Source organism: Lissotriton vulgaris, unplaced genomic scaffold, assembly GCF_964263255.1.
Source record: "Lissotriton vulgaris unplaced genomic scaffold, aLisVul1.2 SCAFFOLD_1232, whole genome shotgun sequence".
In the NCBI taxonomy this organism is placed as follows: domain Eukaryota; kingdom Metazoa; phylum Chordata; class Amphibia; order Caudata; family Salamandridae; genus Lissotriton; species Lissotriton vulgaris.
This window is the reverse complement of record NW_028247607.1, coordinates 292,951-306,382: the sequence shown is the minus strand read 5'-3', so window position 1 is coordinate 306,382 and position 13,432 is coordinate 292,951. Positions and strand designations below refer to the sequence as shown.

General features: G+C 43.2%; 1 protein-coding gene across 2 annotated transcripts in view; it reads left to right on the top strand.

Moving 5' to 3' along the window:
* Window positions 1–13,432, top strand: part of LOC147665134 (GTPase IMAP family member 4-like) — a 101,804-nt gene that overhangs the window by 54,289 nt on the left and 34,083 nt on the right. The gene's annotated exons all lie outside the window — the stretch shown is intronic.

The window sequence follows — 13,432 nt, the reverse complement described above, 5'->3', positions numbered from 1 at the left end:
GGCCACATCCAAATGAATCTTGAGCATGAATCCACTGCGACCATGATATATTTATAGTTTCCATCCCTTGTAAGGGACCACAGTGGTCCAGGTAAACGTATGCTAATGGTGTATCTGAAATTAGAAGGTGCGTCTGCGCAAGACGTTTCACTGTAGAGACTTTCATCTTCTGGCAGATTTCACATTCCAAAATATAGTTTCTGGTCTGTTTCCTCAAGCGTGACCACCAGTATCTTTGTTTTAGGAATGACACTGTGGCGGAAAAACCTGTGTGTGCAGAGGCGAGCCCTTCAGGTGCTGCTAAACTTAGTCCTAATCCATGTTCCATGATTGGGATTACTCTATCCCCCACTCCAGGGATTTGAGCAAACTGAACATTATTCGCATCAGTTATGTATGAATATTTGAGTGGATAGCCTTTTGGTAATGTTTTACAACTGTCCTTGCTTGAAGCTTCGACAGCCTGCATTATTTCGCTGTCTATTTTTGTTCTTGAATGAGTGATTGCAGCTACAGAAGCCGTTTGCACAGCTGCCTTCGCCCGATTCATCAGCCAATGAATTCCCTGCAACGTGAGTGCCATCATGCTGATGACTCAGTGTATGGATCACGTGAGTCTTTTGTAGTTCTTTCTGTAATTGCACTACTTGTTCCCAAAGCAATTTCTGCTTGATTGTGCCACCTTTCGCATCTTTAAAACAGTTTTGAACCAGTTCTGCAAGTATTTGTTGTAAGATTGAACGCAATAATAGGAATCGCACACTATGAGTGTGGGAAATTCGCGATCAGTATTTTCGAGCGCCATCTTGAATGCTTGGAGTTCAGCTCGCTGAGCTGTACAATCTCCTAGAGATTGAGTTTTTGTGACCATTGGTTGGAATTTACGATCTCGCCATCGACATTTAACGATCGCGCATGCAGCACTATAGGCTTGTTTACCCCCAATTGCGGGTTGGGCTGATCCGTCTGTATAAATTAGACATCTGTAATGTTCTAAAGGCAGAATCTCAGTAGGCAAAGGACATTCTTGTTCATATTGTAGAAATTCTTGTGTTTTCAAATAGGGACCAAAAACATATAAAACGTCTGTTACGGCAAGAGAATTAACCCATTGTATCCATCTTGGATGTAAAGCCTTCGTATTCGGAATGCTTGCTTTAGTCACTGCATCTAAGGCAGGTACAGGTGTAACGACCATTATGCTCTTACCCTGCGCCAGGGATCTCTCTTTTGCTACTGCAGTTGGAACCACTGTCAGAATTTTTTCTGTAGAAGTAAATTTCATTTCAGCTTTTGTCTACAAGTGTGATTTATAAGCTATGGGTACTTTTTCTTCTTCATTAAAGGTTAAGTACGTGAATCCACATCTTCCTGGAATGATTTGGATGACTAAATTGCGTACGTTTATGCGTGTTTGTAAATGTGTTGTTGCCAACATTTCTGTTTGCACTGAACGCAAAATTTCTGTGTGTTTTTGAGTCCAATTAACTGTTTTGAAATCCGGTTTGATTAATTCACCCTTTCTGCGTAGTTTAGAATGTAAGTTCTTCCGAAGTTCCGGAAACCTAGAATTTACTGTAAGTTTTTCAGTGTTTTTGGAGGTTGGAGCAGCGCACATTTCTCTAGAAAGTTTGCTTCCAGGCTTTTTCCTTCACTTGAAAGTTCGTATCTTAAGAATAGGACGTTCAAGTGAGCAATCGTGATTTTTTGAAGTGGAATTTATACCCTTCAGAGGCGAATCCAAGTATAATGGTATTCACCCTCTTCAATGGCCTGTCCAAGTCGTCGTCTGTTAGATAGATGTCATCGACATAAGATAATGCCTCATCATCGTACCTTTGTAGTAACTCTGTTACTCTGGCTTACCTACTTTCTGGTGCAATGTTTTGACAGAAGAAACCGTTAGAAATATTGAATGTGGTTTTACATTTTTTACGCACAATGTTATTCATTAGTGCTGCACTGTGTGCATTTTGTACTGCAAAGGTTTTGCAACAAGAGTTTAAATGTCTGTAGTCCAAAACTAGATGATATGTATTGTCTGGATTGTAGACAGGAAACAAAGGATTGTTCATGGACGAGGTGCATCTATCTATCCCCCCTTGGTATTCAAGTTGATCTAATATCTCCTAGACCTGTTTTTTAGCTTCTTGCTTAACTGGATACTGCCTTTGTGCAGTTGGTTGAGTTTTCAATTGGATTTTATGGAGAGGAAAATCCTCATCCCATCCTACATGACTTTTTATATAAATCAGGAGCCTGGGCTACTGCCCATTTCCTGGCAAAAAAATATTTTTTATGAATTGTAATATTATTGGAGAAGGCTGGCATAATGATGTCCTCGCCATGTGGGCACTCCCTGACAAATTCAGGCGGCCAGTCTTGTTCAGCTAGAACAATGTCATAACCCCTAGAGAGTTTCTCCCAAAAGAGTGCTCTTATTTTTCTAGTTAAGTCCCCCTCCATCCGGAGCGTTACTTCATATAACTTGTGGGGTACACTAACCCTGGTATCTGCAGTTTCAACTTGGATGTACTCATTCAAGTCCACTGTCACCAGATGATCCTTCAGGATCCTGCGAGCTATGGTTACTTCTGCTGTGCTGTCCAGCATTGTTTGAGCCCACTCCCCGTTCTTGAGTTGTGTCTTCAAGATACTCAGCATGTCTGATTTTTATACCTGCTACCTTCTTTTTGGTGAATTGAGTTTTTTTTTTTTCGAATGTGTTGTTCGTCTTTGGACTTCACACGTTCTTCCTTTTGTTCTGACCGTCCTCTTCTTTCTGATTTCTGTGATGAAGTCTGAGAGGTACGAGAGGAACGTGTATCAGTGTCTTGATATCTATCAGGTTTTCTCAAAGTGTCCCTATTTTTTCAGGTTAAAACTCTTTCCAGAGGGCTCCTGAGGAGACCTACCTCTGGATTGAAAATGGTTCTCATTAGAAGTTTGTTAGGGTTCCCCCACTTCTTTTTAGGAGTATTTTTAATAAAGACCTTTTCAGGACTTTCAGTCAGTTGGGGTTTCACTGGTTTACTACCCAAACTGTCTCTACCTAGTTCTTCATAGGATTTTTCAATTATTCTGGCCAGTTCATATGGTTGCTCAGTTACATCAAATTCTCTTAGTTTTTGGCGGATCGCCACGAATGCTGCCTCACCTTTAATATTAGCTAGTATTATAGTTGAGACCTGTTTGAAATCCTTCAGTAATTTCATACCTAGATTTGAAGCAGGCTCTGCCCCGTATTCATTTTGAATCTGTTTCAGGGCATGTGGTATTACCGCCATAGACAGAACACCATGTGTTTTAGTGCAGATTGCAGCATAGACTGTACCCCAAGTGTCGCAGTCTTCCAGGTGTGGTGCGATCCCCATGGGTAAACAGATTGTTAGAAGTCTGTGTTTCTCATGAGGGGTAGTATCAGGAAATACTGCCTCGATTTGAGTAATTTTTTTAGCTATCCAGAATGGAATTTGTTCCTGTTTTGCAGGCAATTTACCAATGACTGATTGCATAGTCTGTGGTGCAATTTTATTTGTGTTCCCCAGGTAAGGGGTGTGTTGTGGAATCCTTATAGGAGTTTGGAATGTTAAAGTCTGCATGACATATTGAACCAATTGTCTATGGATTTTGAGTAGTTGTTTTTGTTGAACTAATAGTTCCGCACCTGTCATTGTCTCAATGTCAGGATTTGGTGTATAGATGGCTAATACCGGCCATGTTGCTCCTGGTCTACCTAGTGGACCGAGTCTGGTAATATCATTTAAATGTTGTAGTGCGCCTTTAAACCAGAGCGCATGCTCTTGGTATCTTAATGGAATTTCCACATCCTCGAAAGGTGTGTATTCCGTTGGAGGTTCCTCTTCTTTGTAGAAGTGAAACAGCTGTGTTACTGGATTTGCTTGAGGGAAGATAATCCATGAATGGAATACCTCTGTCTGTCGATATTCATGTGCCTCTATAACAAAAATTACCCTACCACCTCTTGGTGATAGACCATTTGTTATAAGCTTTATAGTGATGGTTTTCCTAAAATTTACCGGGATGATTATAGCATCCACGTCTGCTTCATTAAAACCTGAAACGTCAACCCCTGGCAGGGCTGGATCCAAAGCAGCTCCGCTGGTTGCGTTGTTGTCGCCGTTAAGCGACATTGTTCATAGAAAGTAGCAGAGCAAGTTTCAAGGAAACAAAGATAAGGTGCACAATATTTTGGAACACTGTATCCTTCAACGTTGAACAAACCAAAAACTAATAAATAGGATTGTTTGTCCTACTCAGTTATGGCGGTTATTTTATCCTTTCAACCACTCCAGACGTGTATTGGAGTATTTTACGGGAAAACGGGGTCTCTCAGAAAAGCACGAGAGTTACTTTAGTATCTAGCATTAAATTAGTACCTTACCGTACTTTGGGCACCATGTAGTGTAGTTCCTATATTCCCAATAGGCTCTGCGCATTGGAATAATATATCCTATGGGTTAGACATAGGACTGAGGTCGATTAGGTCCCTATCGAATATATTAAACTTAATAGTGAGTGCCAGCTAACTCAAAGGTCACTAGAAACTTTCTCAAATTCTCAAGAAGGAATTAGTTTCTGACAACCGCATAAACATGACAACTTTGTTTCCCTAGAATAAGAAGTATATCTCTAGAGTCGTGGAAACAATAGATACGTATTTCACTCAGTCAATCGTGCATGCTTCATTTCACCAGCGGTGCAGAGAAATAGAAAGACAGGCATTTTCAATAAAAGGATTTATTGAACAATCTTCTTTCTCATAGAGAAGAAATGAACTTCTACAATCGTAATGCAGGTTGCAAAGCATAATGCTTGCAGCGAGACCAATATTATAAAATAATACTGTAAGAGCATTGTATGGTTTCTTAACCATAGATAAGTACATACATAAATAACAAAGCTAAAAGTACTCAACTGGTGCTTCTAAAATATGCCTACCCCAATGTACCAATGTACCCCAATTACCAAAGTAAGTGTGGTATAGCATAGGTTTAGTTTTATTTGCCAAGAATCTATCAAAGATGTTTCTTAGGTTCTAATCAGCTCTGTACCTTGGTTTTAGAATGAAGGAGGTCTGGTATATCTGTCTCGGGACTCGATTTCACAACACCCTGCAAGGGAAGCCTGGAAACACTGGAACTGGATTCTCGTCAAGAGAAAGTACAGCCTCTTGATCAGTGTGTCAGCTGGATGGTCGACTTCCTTTGTCACTTGCTGTAGCGAGGTGCTTCGGGCAAGTATATAGTCGAACTGCTCCAAACCACCGTGTCTTGCTAGAACAAGTGAAGGCATATTTATACCTTGAAGGTGCCTGGTTTGGCGTAAAGTCGGTCATAATAACGTCATCAAAGAACCCCAAGGGAATGGTAGTTCTTTGAAAACTCCATGAGTTCTTGGACAAATCAATATTCAAGCAAGGGAATGTCCCTGGCTGCTTTAATCCGATTTTCCAAGAAATCATTGTGGCTTCTTAGAACGGGTGGAAGTAGCCATGCCTGTATTTGGACTACATGTGCTATGTCTAAATATGGGTATGATTTCTATGCCTATATTAGGGCAATGAGAATTGTAGCTATATAAGGGCATGAATTGGGCAATTTTACTTGTATCCTAAAATACCATACAACAAGGGAATTGCCCTAAAACAGTTATAAGATTTTTGGTAAGAACAGCATTTAAATGACATTGCACCTCCCAACAAGACTTATTTTAAGATTATCTATAGCTGAAAGTCTGGTTTAAATTTTGGAAGCAGTGGGTCCAGGTTGGGTAACACAATCTTATACACTTCTGCCATTATATTGACCCCCAGATAAGTTGCCTTCTGAACAACCCGAGGGTCACTAGCATGGAGTCCTTTACCTAATACAACAAGAGGTTTTTTTGGAGTTAAGGCAATTCCCCGAGATATGCCCAAAGATCTCTGCTTCTCTTTCAATTTCAGCTAGTGCTCCAAGTGGGTTAGGGGTCATGATGGCTAGATCGTAGGCATACACCAAGATCTTAGTGCTCCCCCCATCTCTCCGTACCGGTAAGATCTGATTATTGTCCATAATCCTCCTGACCAGGGGGCCTATGTATAGAGCGAATAGCAGGGGGGAGCATGGGCACCCCTGATGCATCCCCCTGCTTATTAAAACCAGACCGGACAGCTCCCCCATGATGGTGATTCTGGCCACCGGATTGTTGTAAATTACTGAAATAGTCTTGATGAAGCCAACGCCAAACCCTCTTCTCTCAAGAGTTGCCCATAAAAATGGCCAAGAGATGCGATCAAAGGCTTTCTCCGCATCTAGCAGGATCATCCCAATAGGGTCTCCCGTAATCTCGGCCCCATCAAAGCGAGCAATCACCCTCTGAATATGGTCAATTGTACTCCTACCAGGAACAAACCTATGTTGGACCGAAATAACTAGTTTTTTACCCACTCCAGCTTACCGATTTGCCAAGATCTTGGCATAGATCTTGACATCGCTATTAATTAGCGTTATAGGCCTATAGGATCCCAGCTCTTTAACCGGTTTCCCTTTTTTGGGAAAGACCACCATATTAGCTGACCTCCATGAGGTGGGTGCCCACTCACTTGACTGGGCTTTGAGAAAAACTTCGACCAGTAATTCTAATAACTAGGGATCTAGTTTCTTGTAAAATTCCCCTGTGATAAGAACGGAGCCCGCTGCCTTCACATTATCCAAGGAGCTAATAACACCTACAACCTCGTCTGCTGTGATGGGAGCCTCTAAAGCTTCTCTCTCCTCCCCTGTTAGCCCTTCCCCAGGTTTCTCTGCTAGAAAATCCAGTATCTCTTCTTTGCTTCCCCTTGTATCTTCGGAATATAGAAGTTGGTAAAAGCGTTGGAAAGCAGTCCAAATGTCTGGGGCCTCTGTGACTTCCCCCCTCTGAGGATCATTAATTGCTAGAATAGCTCTCTGAGTCACCCTCTGTCTAGTGCGTACTGAAAGCAGATGTCCAACTCTATCGCTACATTCATACTTTTTGGACCTCCATGCTGTGTATTTCCCTGCTGCTTTCTTTGTTGAGATTTCCAATATTTTAGATTTGGCTAAGGCTACCCTATTCTGTACCTGCCCACCTTTCCCCCATTAACAATAGCCGCAACAAGTTGTGTTTCTGTGTCCGCTAGTTTAGCATAGAGTTCCTGTAAATAAAGTTTAGCTGCTTTCTGTGTCCTCTAGCCATACCTTGAAGTCTCCCCCTTATCCCTGCTTTCAGGGCATCCCATACAATATCCACCCGAGTGCTACCCTTGTTCTCAGAAATAAATGTTGGAACCCATGATTTCAAATGTGCAATGTAGTCTTGATCAGATAAGAGTGCACTTTCTAAGGTCCACCATGGTGTTTCCCTTTTTACAGCCTGGAGTGGAATCTCGAGAACTAGCGGATTGTGGTCAGACATGACCCGAGGGAATTTAAAAATCTGACAGTTAGTTGACAAGCTCTAGGACACAAATAAATAATCAAGCACAGCATTTGACTGATGTGGGGTTGAAAAAAGGTGAAGCCATCATCTTGAGTTTCCTGCGAGGTCCAGGCATCTATAAGCGCATGAGTCTGACAAAGATCCAAAAATGATTTTAAAAACCTTGGGTTTACGTCCTTTGTATAAGCTCAACCCCAGCTTCATTGTATTAGCTCTCAAATTTATGTTAAAATCCCCACAGATAATCATTGGTATTGGCCACCCAACTAATTCCATATATAACCAATTAAGCAAAGCAGAATCATCAAGATCCGAGCCATAAACCGGACAGAGCGTGAAAGAAAAAGAATCCATATTGCATAAACTGAAGGACCATGTGCCCAAGTGATCCACCTTAGAGCGTGAGAAACTAAAACTCTTCCCACAAGCCATAATAGCTACCCCCTTAGTCTGTGTACCTTGAGTTGTGGATGAAATTAGCTGGTAACCTGCTAGTTCTGCCACCTTCTGCCTCCCTCCTTCAATGTGCATCTCCTGTAAACATAATATATCTGCGTTCAAATACTGCATATCCTCATTGATCCTGCACTTTTTGTGCAGACAATTCAAACCACAAATGTTAACCGACGCAATTATAGTCTTACCCCTTGCCATTTATAACATTCTCTATTGACTTCCAAAAAATGTATTTACCTTACCATATGATCTCCATGCCATTGCGTATATCTTAGCCCAGTGAGCCAGCCATACACCCTGAAGAAGCCCACATCCCCTTCCCACCCCCCCACCTTGTGGCAAGAAAGGTCTGAAGACCCTAGTGATGCCTCCTGCATGGTACTGCTTTCCGCCACCACCCATCAAACTCCATTGTGCCAACACCAGAAAAAATAAAATTCATTAAGTCCAGTACATCGAATATCCAGGTATTTCCAATTTAAGAGTCCTTATGGGCCTAGGCTCCTGATAGCTCTCGTAAAAAATCCTGAGCTTGTATCTCCGAATAGAAGACCCTTGTATTTCCCCAATGGATATCCTTGTGGAGGGTAGGGCTCAATAAATACACTTCACAGCCAGTCTTTGACAAAGCCTCCACCTCCTTTCGACTGTTGCATGAACAAAAGACCGGCCGGACTAAAAAGGAGTGGCCCTCAGCTGAGCGCCTTGCTTCAGGGCGTGCTTTGTCAAAAACTGCTTGTTGTAGCCAGAAATTGCCAAAAAAAACAATATTGCTCTGGGTTTATTATCCTCTTCCATTTGGCCCTTCCTTTTCTTCAATATGAGTGGGAAATTAAGCACTCGTTGCACTTCTGAGTCCCAGTCCCAGTGTGAAAGTTCGGGAATGTCGCCCTTCAGCAATCAGAGCACAAACTCATTGATATCTTCCCCCTCTGCATTTTCCGGAATGCACAGTAGCCTTAAATTATTCCGCCTTTGGCAATTCTCAAAATCTTGTAGCCCCCACATGACATCCGTCATCCTAGTTTCTTTACATGTTGCTGCTTGAGTAATGTTCTCTGCTCCTGTCTCAACTGCCAACACTCGTTCTTCTAGCACTGTTGTTATTTCTGGTATTTCTGTGCAAATTTTGTTAATTTAGCTGGTGGCCCCTTGTATCAGCTTGGTTGCATGGTGAGCCCTCTTATGCTCCTGTCGAGCCTCAGTTTGAATCTGTTTGAGAGTTGAATAAATGAGATCCAGTGAGGGGGGGAGGGGGCGCAGAGGTGGATGACGTTAGGGTAGATAAATTACTCTCTCCTCGAGTAGTAACATGCGGAGTAGGTCCATCATCAATATCAAAGTGTGTAGTGGAATAGTCCATTTTAATTGCCCTGCGTGGTTTTGATCAGAATCAGATTGCATTGTGTCCCGGTTTTCTTTCCCCCCCCTTTAATCTTGCTCCGATGCCGCTTTTGAGTGGTAGGGTTAGAGAAGGAACTGTGTGAGTCTCACTCCTCAACCAGAGAGACCTCCTCTCCGCTAGCGCAAACAGTCTCATTAGAGGTCTCAGAGTCCTCATTAAGGGAGAAAAATGTATTGCAACCTTTGGGGGTTCCTACTGGTAAATGCAGTGTCACAGACAATCTAGAGCTAGCAACTACACCATCTTTATAAACCTGCTTCAGTTTCTCCCCCCTTATCCTCCCATAAACCATTTGCCTCCACATGATGGGCTTCCCCCTGTGTAGTTTCCTAAGTAATAGCCCCATGGTATAAATTTATGAGCAGAGAGGGCATCAGTCCTGTACTTACAGTTCACAAGGCTGTAAGACCCTCGCCGCTTACAGCCAAAGTTTGTTGAGTCTCTGTGATATTATTGGTGGTACCATCGGTGATATTATCCGCAGCACTTCCACTTCCACCAGCTCCAGCTCGCTATTTGCCTCTCTCCTGGGTCTTCTCTCAGCTCGAAAACATTCACGGAATCACCCGTGGTTGAATTATTATCAGCTCCCCCTTCACGCTTGGACGCTGATCCTGTGCTTTCACTTTCGAGAGGGACATCTTCATGCTTCCTGCTGCTTTGGGAGTGGCGTCTCCCGTCTTCTTTCCTCCAAGTGCCCCTCGAGTCGCTGGGAGTCTGAGCTGACTTGGGGCCGCTCCCGCTCCGTCATCTGTTGCCCTGGTATCACCACAGCCATGTTGGGCCTTGGAATCCCTTGGCGGCATTATGCCTCGTCGCAGAGGCGGCCCTGGAAGTCCATAGCCGTAAGTGCCTTACTGCCGTCCGGATTAGAAAGAAGGCCAAAAAGCTCACTTTGTCGTATGGGCGCCCCAGTACTCACCTCAAGCCATGTATCAAACAGTTTCTGGCCATTGCTTATTTTTTAACACACTCTAGCTGGTGTCATCTCCAAGCTTCCCTGGGAGTCAGATGAGTGGTGGTGAATGGCAGATCTCACGCAGCCGCCATCTTGCCCCTAGTCCGAAAAAATCTTAATGGCATTGCAGATGCCGATTCTAAAAGAACGCTCACTGGTGCAGGGCAAAGCATTCTCAAGGTCACTCCCTTCCCTGCTTAGGAAGCAGTCACTAAAGCTAGTGTTCCAAACAAAAAAGCTTTATATCCCTGTTGGATACCATGGGCAACTTCTTTGACAAGCTCGAATGTCACCTTCATTTTGAATCCTTCTCTACAGACAAAAGTGGTTTTACAGTATGAATTTGTTCATCCACCTCCCTTGTCCCTCCTTTCATTGCATGATTATGCTTGCATCATTTACACCAATGGCTCAGCTCAACTGGCCACGGATTCTAAGCATTCTTATTCAGTGTATTGCTGGCTCCATTTTTAATGGCGAGTTTAAGTCTTCCTTTCTGCATACTCAAGCACTTGGGGACTGTACGGCACAATTGGCAGAGCTGTGTGCTCTTGTACTTGCTCTCGAGTTTGCAAATCCTAAAGTGAATACTCTCATTGTGTGTTCAGTCCTTTAATGACAACTTATTCTTTTGGTCACAAAATGACTATTAGGATTCTAAAAGCAGCACAATTAAGCATAAAACCCTTTGGGTTTGAGTGTCAGATCCTAAACAATGTCTGCCTCTTACAAATGTAACTCATACTCTTAGCCATCAGCGTGTGGGCAATTCTTTGACTGATGAAGTATCCAAATCTGAAGTCACACAATTCAAAACTAAAATAGATAATGAGATTCTGGCAGCAGTTGCTGCGACGAGGGAGGGAGCTGGTTATCCTCAGGGTTTCCCTTCGAACTACTGTTATTACATAAGTCTAGAACAGGTTCCTTATTCAACTATTCCTAAGGTTGGGGATACGTACAAATACATCTTTGTTGCAGTTGATTCATGCACTAGATTCCTCTCGGTTTGGCCACAATGCAATGCTGATGCTCGAAATGTCATGAAGGGTTGTGTGTCTTTGTCAGGATGTTTGCCTGTGGTACCTTCCATTCTGATCAAGGTCCAGCATCTGCCTCTGAGGCAGAGTTATTCAATCTGTAGGGAGCGCCCCCCTGGGGGGGCGCAACACCGTCTCAGGGGGGGCACGCACTCCACACTAAAATCTCACCTTTGTCCTCTAACAAACGGCAGAGTGGAGCTGCAGGGGCCCTAAGAAGGGGTGAAAGCCATCAAATCCTCATTAACAAGAAAAAGGTCTTTTAAAGACCTGTGAAATGCTCGGGCTGTGTGCGCGCTGGGAAGCTGTCTCATCAGGCTGCCACACAATGGGTTTGGGGGTGGGGCTATCCTGGTTAATTCTTACAGCTGAAATGCTTTAGCTGCAGTGGAAGGCAAGGAGCCCGCTTTGCTAAAACTGAAAGTGACGATTTCATAGCAGAGGAGACTCCTTGCCTCACACTGCAGATGAAATAAATGTCTGTTACTTGCTTTCAGTTTTAGCAGGGAAGGCTTCCTGCCTCCCACTGCAGCTGAAGTATTTCAGCTCTCGGAATTTAACCCCTTCCAGGGAGGGACAGCTCTTCCCAGAAAGGGGACAATGTTACTTTTTAAATTACACCAGCAGGAGCAATGATCACAGGGCTAAAAGGGTTTTAAGTTGCCAAAAGACAAATCCCAGTCAGGTGTTTAAACAGCCTGCACATTGCTTCTCTTGACACTAAATATGAGTTATATAGAAGTATTTATTCATTTATGTTACTTTTCTGTCTTTATTCCCTTTTATTATCAGTCATATCATTCAAGCAGCCCTAAAACACATTTTAAAGTGCTTTCTATTTATATTTGCTGTTCATGGTATGCACAGATAACTGCTGAAAATAGAGCTTTAGGTGACTGTTTGTTTGTACCACGTGGGACATCAAATTAATTATCTGGCAACTCTAATCATAAAACTGGAATTTTGTTGCAAGATCAGCCCAGTATTTATTTTCTCCACCCTTGATCCCTGGTTAAGGCCATAATTGCAATAGCAATAGTTTAAACCCCTGCGCTGCCGTCAATAGCATGCTGAGTTACTACAAGTGCCTGGGAATGCACCCTGCATTCAGACAACTTGCTCCTTATTCTCGCCCTTCACTTTCATGCTCACCCTGCACTCACAGCGATCACAATTCCCTCATACTGACCTCCATGTACTCACACCATTCACCCTGCACTCAATGATCACTCTGCTCTCACAATGCACTTGCGCGGTTTTCCCTGAACCTCAACCTGCAGCCACAAACGCACACTACCCACCCTGAACTCATGTGATACTTCACTCACCTGTCCCCCTCACTGCTCAATCTGCAATCTCGCTTAAACAAGCCCATCACTAACCATGCATTCATTAGTCCCACTCTGCACTAACATGCACACCCAAATTCATATGGTCACCTCACCCTGCAGTCACTCCACTTACCCAACTCTCACACTGTTGCATACCTCACTGTGCATTCACATGAGCACTCCTGCCACCCTCACAGCACAGAGGGTTAATGTGCCTGCTACAAAGAAGGTGTACCATGCAGATCAAAGAACTGAGGGGCATATGTTCAAGGAAGTTGCGGAGTGAGGCGTTAGCAGTCATGGGTTAATGCCTCTCTCCGCCACTTCAGAAAAAGAAGGCTGCATCATATTTACAACAATATGGTGCAGCCTTGCGTTTCCCCTGCGCTGGCGCTGCACTTAGCAGTGTAGCGCCAACGTAGACACCATTTCACCATAGTGTAAGGGTGTCTGGGTGCAGGGAAAAGATTGTTTATGTACAGGAGGGGGACCTTCCTGTACATAAACAATCTTTAAATGCCATGTGTCCCACTTACATGTGTGCTGCTTAATGCAGCACATACAGAAATCCCAAAATAGTTTTTTTTAAACATTACAAATACAAGGCATTTTGCTTTTTCCATGTGTGCTGCACAAGGCAGCACACATGAATGAAGCAAAAATGCAGAGAAATAATGCATTTCTCCTAGTTTCGCCAGCTTAAGACCAGGTTTTCCCTGTTCTTAATTTTAAAGCTGCCTCACTTTTACGCTGCCCTTGTAAATAGGGCACAACA